Genomic DNA, 12830 nt, shown 5'->3' with positions numbered 1-12830 from the left:
GAGTTTGCTTAATTTGGAGGCCAAGAAAGAAAGTAAGCTCTCCCATTAAACTCATCTCAAACTCACTAGTCATGAGTTTTCCAAACTCTTCACACAAGGAGACATTGGCCGAACCAAATACAATGTCATCAACATAAACTTGAACAAGAAGAATATCATCATTAGATGCTTTAATGAATAAGGTAGTGTCGGTGGTTCCCCTTTGAAAATGATTTTCCAACAAGAAGGCACTAAGCCTTTCATACCAAGCTCTTGGAGCTTGTCTAAGACCATAAAGAGCCTTAGTTAACTTAAAAACATGATTTGGAAATTCTTTATGTTCAAAACCGGGGGGTTGAGCCACATACACTTCCCTATCAATAAAACCATTAAGGAATGCACACTTAACATCCATTTGAAACATTTTGAAACCCTTATGGGCAGCGTAGGCAAGAAGCAACCTAATTGCTTCCATTCTAGCCACCGGAGCAAAAGACTCATCAAAATCAATACCCTCTTCTTGATCGTAACCTTGGGCCACTAATCTAGCCTTGTTACGAACAACTTGTCCATCCTCACCAAGTTTGTTCTTAAAAACCCACTTAGTACCCGTTACCTTCTTACCATCCGGTTGAGGTACTAATGTCCAAACCTTATTCTTATCAAATTGAGCAAGCTCCTCTTGCATTGCTTTGACCCATGATGGATCCTCAAGAGCTTGTTTGACATTGTTAGGCTCTATTTGTGATAAGAGAGCAAGATTGCTAGGTTCGGTTGGCCTTTTGGTGGATGATCGTGTTGTTACTCCTTGAGAGGGATCACCAATGATGAAATCATGAGGGTAACCCTTCATAGACTTCCATTCTCTAGGCTTTCGGACAGGTGTTGAGCTTTGATGAACTTCTGGTGGTCTCACTGTTTCAGTTTCTCGTCCCTGCTCAGGAGACAAATTGGAAGTTTCTCCTTCAATCTGACGAGATAAAACTGGACTGGCAGATTCTTCATTCTGGACAGATTTGGGATTTTCTTTGCTTGTTCCAGCTTCTTCTCCATCTGAATCATTATCTATCACAGTACTGGGAATTAAGTTAGAATCACAAAAAGTAACATGTATGGATTCCTCTATTGTCCTATGTTCCTTGAGATAAACTCTATAAGCCTTGCTTGTGGTGGAATATCCAACAAACATTCCTTCATAGGATTTTGGATCAAATTTTCCAAGATTTTCTTTATTATTAAGTACAAAGCATTTGCATCCAAAAACATGAAAGTACTTAAGATTTGGAGGGGTTCCTTTCCATAGCTCATAAGGAGTTTTCTTTAATCCTTTCCTAATGATTGTTCTATTCAAAATATAACATGCTGTATTCACAGCTTCAGCCCACAAAAATTTAGGAATTTCATTCTCACATAGCATGGCCCTAGTCATTTCTTGAAGGCTTCGATTCCTTCTTTCAACCACCCCATTTTGTTGGGGTGTTCTAGGGCATGAGAAATTATGAGAAATCCCTAAGTCATCACAGAATTTTTCAAAGTCTTGATTTTCAAATTCTCTTCCATGATCACTTCTCAAATGAGCAATTTTCAAATCTTTTTCATTTTGAATTTTCTTACAAAGGGTGGAAAAAGCATAAAATGCATCATTCTTATGAGCAAGGAAAAGTACCCAACCAAATCTAGAGTAATCATCAACCACAACAAGACCATAATGTTTACCTCCCAAACTTTGAGTTCTAGTGGGACCAAAAAGATCAATATGTAACATTTTCAAAGGCCTTTTTGTTGAAATTCCATCCTTTAATTTAAAGGAGGATTTTACTTGTTTGCCCAATTGGCAAGCATCACAAGTAAGGTCCTTATCAAACTTGATGTTTGGAATTCCTCTAACCAAATTCTTTTTGACTAGCTTAGAAATTTGGTACATGCTAGCATGTCCCAGCTTTCTATGCCAAAGCCATTTTTCAGATTCAAGAGAGGTGAAGCATGTTACATTTTGTTCCTTTAAATCCTCAAGAGTTAATCCATATACATTATTGCATCTTTTAGCTTCAAATAAAACATCCCCAGTTTTCTCACAAACAACCAAACAAATAAACTTCTTAAAGATAACATCAAAACCTAAATCACACAATTGACTAACACTAAGTAAGTTATGTTTCAAACCATTTACAAGAAGCACATCATTTATACAAGAAGAAAAGTTTTTACCAACTTTTTCAACAGCCACTATTTTTCCTTTTGCATCATCACCAAAGGTAACAAGTCCTCCATCATATTCATCAAGCTTTATGAAGAAGGTTGTCTTTCCGGTCATATGCCTAGAGCATCCGCTATCCCTGTACCACATATTTTCCTTTTTCTTGGATGCTAGACAGACCTACAAAATACACTCAAGTGACCTTAGGTATCCAAATTTTCTTGGATCCTTTCACGTCAAACCATCTCTTATGTCCCAAATCATTGTAATCAAAAACAACTTTGTAAACTTTGTCACCAATCATTCTTTCACCAAAGAAGCATTGAACTGGGAAATGACCACTTCGGTTGCACATTCTACAAAATCTTGGAGTTGTATTTTTGTTAAAGTGAGTTGGGTCTTGATATGTTACATCATTTGAAGATGAGGCAATATTTTCAAAATGTGATTTTTCAGATTTATAAAATCCCAACCCAGCTTTATCATAAAGAGGTTTTTGACTAGCCAAGATTTGGTTCAAATTTTCAGAACTTTGGGTGAACTTGGCTAAGTCATCTTTAAGTCTTTTAACCTCTTTGAGCAACTCTTCATTTTGCTTAAAACAGTTCACATATGCAAGAACAGAATGATCACTTTCACAGCTTCTAACTTGGGCTTTTAACAACTTGTTTTCTTCCACAAGATCACAAGCAGTTTCGGCCTCTCTTAGTTTTTCTTTGAGAAAATCATTTTCAGCTTTAAGAATGAAATTTTGCTGTTCAAGATCTTGGTTCTCAGTTAGAAAACATCTTATTTTTTCAGAAAGGTGATCTATCATGAGATGAAGGTCTTCCGTGTTAGAGTTTTGAAAAGATACCTGATCTATCTCATTTGCCATGAGACAGTGCTGTGATTTGGTCTCGGACTCTTCATCATCATCATTAGATTCATTTTCCAAATCTTCCCATGTAGCCATCAGTCCCTTCTTCTTCACCTTTTTCGGCTTCTCTTCTTTTTTCAACTTTGGACAATCAGATTTGAAATGATCCATTTCCTTGCAATTGAAACAAGTCACTTTGCTAAGGTCTTTCTTCGTCCTCCTTGAGCTGCTGCCTTTGCCTTTGAGCTTTGCCATTTTCCTGAATTTTTTTGCAAACAACACAAACTCATTTTCAGAAGAGTTATCACTGGATTCATCATCCAGAGGGTTAGTCACAGAAGAAAAATCAATTCCTTTCTTTTTTGACTCTTTTTTCAAATAGGAGTTTTCAAAAGCAAGAAGATTTCCTCTCAAATCATCAAGTGTCATGGAATCTAAATTACTACTCTCAGAAATAATTAAAGCTTTTGTTTCCCACTCTTTTGTGAGACATCTTAACACTCTTCTCACTAGCACAGATTCTGAATGTGTGATTCCAAGAGCATCTAAGCCAACAGTGATGATATTGAACCGTTCGAACAGTTCATCGATGGACTCTCCTTCCTTCATTGCAAACATTTCATATTCCCTATTTAACATGTCTGTCCGAGTCTTCTTTACAATGGTAGTTCCTTCATGAGTGATTTGTAACTTGTCCCAGATTTCCTTTGCCGTTGTGCATCGTGATACTCGTCGGTATTCCTCAAAGCTGATAGCACAGTTGAGCAGATTGGTTGCCTTGGCATTTAACTCCACCGTCTTCCTATCTTCCTCGGTCCAGCTTGCTTCTGGTTTAAGAGAGACTACACCTTGAGCATTTGTGGTAGTTGGAAATTTAGGACCCTCCAAGATGATCTTCCAAAGTCTATAATCCACGGCTTGTACAAATATCTTCATCCTCTCCTTCCAATAGGTATAATTTTTCCCATTGAAGAGGGGAGGTCTGTTGCTTGATTGACCTTCAGCCAGATTGTATGATAACACATTTGTGCCACTGTTTTCTCCCATGAGGATCTTTACTCCAAGCTGCAAAGCTTGATCTCTTTGAGACCAAGCTCTGATACCAATTGATGGTTTCAGTGGCTAAGAGAAGGGGGGTTGAATCTTAGCCCCCTTTTTTGAAGCTAACACTTGCTGAACTTCAGAAGAAACTTTTCTGTTTTTGCTCGTCACTGGACACGAGCAACTCAGTTTTGTCTCGTCCCTTGCCACGAGATTTTTTGTTTTGTCTCGTCACTGGACCCGAGATAATTCTGGCTTTTGCTCCTGATTAGTAGAAAACAGAAATGGAGTAGAAAGAGAAGAAGATTGCACCAAGATATATCCTGGTTCGGCTGCTAAGTGCAGTGCAGCCTACATCCAGTCTCCATCACAAAAATGATGGAATTTCACTATGATCAATCTGTTACAACTTTGTAAAGTGCTAACCCAACTTACAAGGGGATTCCCACAGAATCATGATACACAACATAGATGAACAAAGGAACTCTAAGACATCTATGGCTTTTTTCTTTTAATCTTACACTCTCTGCCTTTTTCCGCTCTATGGCTTTTTCATTACAAACCTCACTGTTTGCCTTTTTCCATGAGACTCAAGACATGACAAAATTAAACAGAAAATTACAAAACAGAGAACATTGAAGGAGAAGAGAAAACTGTTAGCTCAGGTAGCTCTGAGAACTCTGTGCCTTGCACTCTCAAATTTTCTCCTTGCTTCAAACAGTGGTTGTTCCCCCTTTTTAAAGAAGAGGAAAGCCTCCACACTTGAAGCCAAAACCGAACCAACTTCTTCCTCCTTCAACAAACACAGAACCGGTTCGGCCACACAGAGAGAGAAGAGATAACCATGCATTAACCAACATGCAATTACCTCTAGTCCTTTCTTGATCATCAACCTTCATCAATCCGGGCTCTCCATCCTTGGCTTCCTCTCCAAGATGGATTTCTGGCCCTTGATGTCTCATGATGATGATGACCTCATCTGCTTCAAACTCTGCCTTCAACCATCACTTCGCCACTCTAGCTACTCCCTGTGGTGGTTGATCAGAATCGAAGACAGGCCATGCTACAAGAATCTTCCTCTTGGCCAAATCTTCATCTTCCATTTTTGAGCATGAGAGGCTCAAGATAGCTTCACCAATTCTAACCACATTTGGTAAGCATCTTAGCCACAGCTCATCTTTCTTTTGGTATGTTTTCTTGCCATCATTAGCTTGATGGTCTTGATGCATACTTCTCTTTCCTTTTCTTCGTTGAAGAACACGGCATCCATTGTTTCCTGGACAAGGACCAAATTAGAGAAGAAGAAAGAGATGAGAGAGAATGAAAAGAATCTGAATAAAAGCAAAGTGGTTAAGCAAATTAATTTGAATAGCTTGCTTTTACTCCCCTAACATAGAGTGGCGTGTTTGACATAATAGCCATCAATCACTTCAGCTGAATTTTTCTCTCTCATGTTCCCCATGCATTAATTAACAATGTAATAGATTTTGAAATCCATCACTTTGTTAGAGCTTGGTTCCGTTGGAATCACTATGCTTTCATTTTCCTTTTGATTCGGACCAAACATGGAAGCTATTCTCTTTAGTATAATTTTGGGCTTGTGACAATATGATCAAAGCTGGCCCATTTGATAAGCATTTGCTTTCCTGATAAATTTGTGTAACGGATCAAGCATAGGAAGCAAATAACAAAGCATTTGGTTGGGCTTGCAACATTCATATTTACTCTGGCCCATTAATATAAAGTTTCAGCCTCATAGTATAAAGCATGCAACAAGGCTGCTTATTGGGCTTAAGTCAGAAACTTATTTCCCGGCCCAGCATAAAACCTGTAACAAAATTATTAATCAAAATATGTTAAATGAAAATCAGAATAATAATTTTGTAATTAATAATGTTTAGTCATCACAAATATTAATTTAGAGTTTTCCAAACTCATCACATGTGCATAAAAATAAAATTATTTTAAGATTTATTTATTTTCTTACTTTTTTTACTTATTTAAACTTAACAAAATTAGTTAATAATGTGATTTCTCTAATAAAATCTAGACTTTAAATTTTCATTTTACATTGAAAAATATATCTTTTAAAAAACAAATTTAAATCAATTTTTGATTAGAAGGCAGACAGTCACGGAAGAGCTTGTTTCATAATAAGATCAAGAACTAGAAAAGAACTACCAAAAAAAACAAATCCTACATTATCATTCTTTAAATTCATAGCTGTCAAGAATGGAAGGCTTCATCAGCCATTTCTCGCCTCAACTTAAGTCCCTGCCTCTGCCTGTAAGCCTTCTTTGCTTTCAACTCATATGCTTCTTCCACTCGCTTTCATCTCTTTCGGGTTCGAAAAGCTGCTGTGATTAACTTCACTTCATCAAGCTAGAAAAGAAGCTCGACATCCTATTAGAAGAATTTCTTTATTTAGTTAAAATTTTCCAAATTTACATTATACAAAAATTAAAAGATTCTAAAATAAAATTTTGAAGATGAGATCTTTCTGGATTTTATCCATAATTTAATGTAATCTAAACCACTTTAATTTAAAAAGTGAAGTTTATATTAAATGTGAAGAGAAAAAATCTTCGAACCAAATGAAATTTTGTGGAAGTTCCCTTAATTTAATTTAATCTAAACAACTCTAATCTAAAGTGAGGTTTCTATAAATGTGTTATTAGGATTAAACCAAACAAAAAATTAAACCAAGAAACTGACCAAGAAACTAAGAAGAAGAAGAACCAAGAATACCTACAAGTTTGTTTTGAGGCAATTGAGGAACCCACGGAATCATGACAGTCATGAGTTAAATGATATCTTTTGGCTCTAATGATACCTGCACTTGAGAGGTACTTCATCAAGCCATTTCTCGCCTCAACCTAAGTCCCTGCCTCCTCTGCCTGTAAGCCTTCTTTACTTTCAACTCATACGCTTCTTCCACTGGCTTTCGTCTCTGAATTTAATTTAATCTAAACAACTCTAATCTAAAGTGAGGGTTCTATAAATGTGTTATTAGGATTACACCAAACACAAAATTAAACCAAGAAACTGACCAAGAAACTAAGAAGAAGAAGAACCAAGAAGAAGAAGAACCAAGAAACTGACCTACAGAACGCAGAATGATTGCAGCAATGACTGAAGAGGAGCTAGATGCTCTTTTAATGCATTCTTGGGATGACATCCTTTCAAAGATGGATATAGAGGATAACCCAGAAAAGATGAAAGAGGAACTGGATGCCTTTTTCATGATGGATACGAAAGAGAATTGGAAGGAGACGGAAGCTACCAAGCATTCTCAGCCTCAGCCTCAGCCTCAGCTCCAGCCGCATACAACGAACATGGAAGAGCAATGTGCTATTGACGTCCATGTTAATCCAAGTCTTGCTCAGCTAGAATCTCCGCCTCAGTTTTGCTCCCAGCCTCAGCCTCTGCCTCTGCCTCTGCCTCAGCCTCAGCAAGAATCTCCGCTTCAGTCTCAGCATCAATCCAAGTCGCAGATGGATATAAGCAAGATGACAGATCAGTTTTTCAATGACACTTGGGGTTATCAACCACGGTTAGAGATGATATCCGCAGTGGGTGGTCATCAACCACTTCAATCTCAACCGCATCCTCAGGTCTGGACTTGGGAGGAGAACAAAGCCTTTGAGTCGGTTATCTCCAATTGTTTCCAGGATGCTATACACAATCGCTGGAAAACTGTGGCCGCTCGCCTCCCTGGGAAGACTCCGGCACAGCTGCAAGAACGATTCTTGAAACTGATGACCGACGTTAATGACATAAAAAACGGTTATCCTGAGAACATGATGATACCTGTGCCTGCTACCCCATTGGAACACAGCCCTCTCTCCATTCCCATCGTCAATGCAACACCACCACCTCCACCGCCTCATTGGACTCATCATCAACATCTTCACAGGTGGCTACTCTAAATATTCAATAATTGATGGCAACATCTTGAACAGAATATTCAATAATTGGTGTTTTTATCCACAGTCCTATTCCTTGATAGCAATGCCGAAGGGGAATAGAGGCTGGCCCTTGACCAAGGCCTTGATGGCTATGCCGGAGAGTCCTAGGTTGAGGGGTTACTTTGCCGGAAAAAAACATAAGATGGAAAAATGTTGTATATTTTCAACTTAAGTTGTTCTTGTATATGGTTAACAAGAATGAGCGATCACTTCTTATGGTGGTTTAATTGCAGCATATTTTGCCATGTTCTTTATTCTCTTTTATCCACAAGGCACCACCATGATGCTTCATTGTACATATAAGTGAACATGATCTGACTTGATTATTTAATGAAAGTCAACTAAATATCAGGGAGATGATATCAACGAGTTCTATATAATTTGTTTCTTGTTTTCACCCATCAAAGAAAAAGGAACGAAGAAAGAAAGAGAAGAGTGAAAGTTTTTCTGATGATAAAAAAAAATGCATATAAATTTTTTGCTGCCAATTTACTGGTATCAAATAACATAAATTGCAGCAAACCATTAACTGTCTCAACTTATTACTAACACAGATATATCTCTTTTCTCTACATCAAGTTTAGTATAAACTTCAAGCAATTAAACTTGCGTTTGCTGTTTTAAAAAATGAAAAAAAAAAAAAGTGGGAGATGAATAAATGGCATCATTATTGGTGGGTAAAAGCATGGGTGCTATTATGTATTAATGTTTGACTAATCTGTTTATATGGAGAAAACACTCTCTTAATAATGCATAAACATTTCTATTATGTAGCTTGCATCTTTTCTCAAATACTTTTAGTACACAATACTAGAGTAGATAATGGAATCAAGATATATAGCATAGCTTTTTCTAGATTATGTGTTTGAGAGAACACAAGCTGATAGTAATATAAAGTTAAACTCATGAAATATAAGAAAATGTTAACTACTCCTAAGAGATCATATAAGATACTGTCTTATTTTCAGATACAATTAGGATAATATAAATATTTTCATTCTCTTTTTATTTCTTTATTTATTTTTTGCCCAAACACATATATGGATATTCTGTTTCTCTGTTATGTAAATACATCTTGGTAATATTATCATGGTAGGATGGAGACAATGGAGGCCGCAACAGACATGGCAGTGCCAATGCAAATTACCTTACCTTTATCAGCCATGTCAGGGGCAACAAGAGAACAAAATCGACATGGCAACAGTAACATAATCCAACACCAACCTTTACCTGTGGCTTCTAGTGACAACAATAAACGGCAACAAACAGTTCATTGGACTTTACAAGAGCACAAGTATGTATTAATTATATGTTTGTCGTTTAAAAGTCAGACAGAAAGAACTTTCTTATTAAATCTGCTAATCATTCATTATATCAAACTATCTCTTTCGCAGGTTGTTTCTCCAAGGCTACGAAGAATTAGGAAAACAATGGTCAAGAATTTCAAGTGAATATGTTAAAACAAGAACTTATGCACAAGTTGTTAGTCACTCTCAAAAATTTTTTGAACGCCAGGAGAAAAGAGCTAGAGGAGAAAATCTAACAAGAAAGAGTATACATGACATAACTGATTATCGTATGTGGTTTTTTTACTATTCTAAAAATTATTTAATTGTTACTCTAAACTCTTTGAATTATTTAATCATGGTAGTTATTCTATTTTAATTAATGTTTTATGTAGGAACTATAACATAATATGTGCGTTTTATTGGACCAAAGAAAATGTACGAAAAGAGGAGGAGACTATTCAAGCAAGAAAAATATATAAATAATGGACTGAATATTTGTTTTAGTAGTATATTTAGTTTGGTTTAATTATTATCTTAGTTTTTTTTTTCTAAAGTGTGAATTTATGCCAATTTGACATGATTAGAGGGTAGCATATGGCTTAGTTTGATCAATGGTGTACGAATATAAGTATGTATAGAACAATGGTGTAAGTATTGAAATATTTGATCCCCTAGCTCTCTTGCTCTGATGGCAATGCCGAAGAAGTGGTGGGCTAGGCCTTATCTAAGGTCTCGATGGCTTTGCCGAAGGGACTTTAGGTAGGAACAATGTATCTTTTTAAATAATTATTAGTTTAAAATATATTAATTTAAGTGAGAACTCTTTGAAAGTTTTTTATAATGGAATATAGAATATTTATATATAATTTTTATCAAAATTACTATATACATACTAAAAATTAGTCACTAAAGTAATCATCATATATTATATATAAATACATATATTGTCTAATTTAATTTTGCTTCTTAAAACATATTAATTATATACTGTTAAATACTAACTAATAAAATCAGAACGATAACGTTCGTAATAGTTACAAGTTACAGGATTCGGAAATTCCTTTTGAATATTCAGCTGCAATGCTGTTCAGAGGTATCTTCGAGTGCTTCATATGTTGCATGCCATGAAATATGCAGCAAAGTATCATATATTATTTCAATTTAATATTTTGTTCTCTATTCTTTTCTTTTATGCACCGGAACACTAGTAGGAAATAAGTATGTCATAGTTTGGTCCACAAGGCACCACCATGAGGCTTAATTGTACATATAAGTAAATATGATGAGGCCTGATTATATAATCAAAGTCAACAAACTTGACATTTGATGCATAATTGTATTGACAACCTAATACGATATACTATATATTGTAAATCTATTATCTCACCAAATGCTTGCTTTTTCAAGGTATAACTGAAAAATAGTGATATTATTCTTTATTTTAAAAAAAATCAGTCAATTAAACATCAGAGAGATAATAGCAATGAGTTTTATATAATTAGTTTCTTCTTTTTATCCATCAATGTAAAAGGAGCGAAGAAAGAAAGAGAAAAGACTCAATTAGTAAACCTTCCAAGTTAAATTCTACAAAAATAATCCATCTATTCTTAATATATAAAAGTAGATACATAAGCATGCACCACATTACTTTTGAGACATTTCTTTTTTTCTACTAATGCCATGTCAATAATATTGCTTATTTGGCACAACTTTATAATCAACCACTCAATTCTTGCCAAATCAACTATTATTTCCAAATCAGCAAAAAAAATAAAATACTCAAATAAAAAACTAACAATTAGAATCCAATAACTTTATAACCTCCAAATACATTGAACTCATATTCCTATATTTATTATATCTTACCGTTATAAACAATACAATAAATTTATAACCGCAACAATCAATTTATAAATTAAAAGTTTAAAAAATAAAAATTATATTTTATTATTATAATTATGTTTATTATAATCATTTTAATTTTTGTCAATGAGTTATACCTCAAATGGCATAGTCTCCCATATTGGTCGCGAGTTCGAGTCTCTGTATTTTTGGTAAAAAAAATAATCATTTTAATTTTTAGAAGTAACACTAGGTACAAAGAACTACTATTGTAGTTTTTACTTACTATTAAAAATAAATTCTATTTTATTTTACCAATATAAATTTTGAAAAGAATATTTGAAAACTAAAAAAAAACAAATTTATTAAAAGAGTATCAAAACGAAACCAAAAAATATGATATTAGACATACATTTTCATATTAGATACAAATAAAAAACTAAAAAATAGAATCCAATAAATTTATAACCTCCAAATACATTGAATTTATATTCTTATATTTATTATAAACAATAAATTTATAACCGCAACAATTAATTTATTAATTTTTATAAATAACTCACTAAAGGTAATAAACATTCATATTACAAATGTCATAATAATAATATTATTAATCATAATAAATTTTACGTTATAAGTATTTAAATTCTATATCATTTAAACTACATATATAAGTCTCTTATCACTATTCCTTCACATAACATCAAATTTAGCACAAAAAATTTTATTTCCAAACTGCAATGAGAATCTGATGATCAGGTATGACAAAAAAAAAATCACAACATGCATCATACATTCATATTTACTCAAATACCATATACCTAATGATAACATAAATTGAATATTGGAATAGGAAAAGATCATCACAATTTTAGCAACTATGTTAAATGTAAAAAGTGTCAGAAAAAAGCATATAAAAAAAGAAACAACTACATTTGTGGCACATGTAATCAAACACAACAATATCCAACAATAAGGTAACTCTATATGCTTTTCATAATCTCATCTATCAAATTATTAGTTGCTAGCCCAATACTTATTTTAGGTTCAGAATTCAATTAAAGGTTTTACATCAAAGTGTTACAACAACTTTTGTACTATTTGATGGCGACACAAAAAACTTATTGGGCACAACTGCTTCAAATCTAATGACATTTCAGAAAAATAATGACATTGAAGCACCACCCCATCAAGAGATTAAGGAGAAAGAAAACCATACAAATTCAAGAGACATCTTCAAAAGAAGAACATACATACAAAGATGGAACCAAATAACAAAATAGAAAGTGTATTAAACTCAACAATTCATAAAGAACATGTTTTCGCAAGAACGTACGACAAAAAGAAGAAAGCACCAACTCTAACAACCAACAAAAAAAAGGAGGACGAGCGCCACATAAGATGACTAAGTCCATCAACTAAAACAAATGCAAAAATCAAGCCACTAAATAAAAATGTCACTTTGTACAACTCCAACATCCAAATCTTTTGTACTACAAATTATATAAAATAAAACACCTTTTAAATTTAGTTTCAATTTACACATATTTAATTTATTTCTACAAAATATAATAATTTTTAATATTTATTATATACAATCATTAATTTACCATCCCGCGCATCGCGCGGGTCTCATTCTAGTGTACATAAATTCT

Source organism: Arachis stenosperma, chromosome 2 (genome assembly GCF_014773155.1).
Source record: "Arachis stenosperma cultivar V10309 chromosome 2, arast.V10309.gnm1.PFL2, whole genome shotgun sequence".
NCBI classification, from domain to species: Eukaryota; Viridiplantae; Streptophyta; class Magnoliopsida; order Fabales; family Fabaceae; genus Arachis; species Arachis stenosperma.
Note: the sequence above shows the minus strand (reverse complement) of the source record.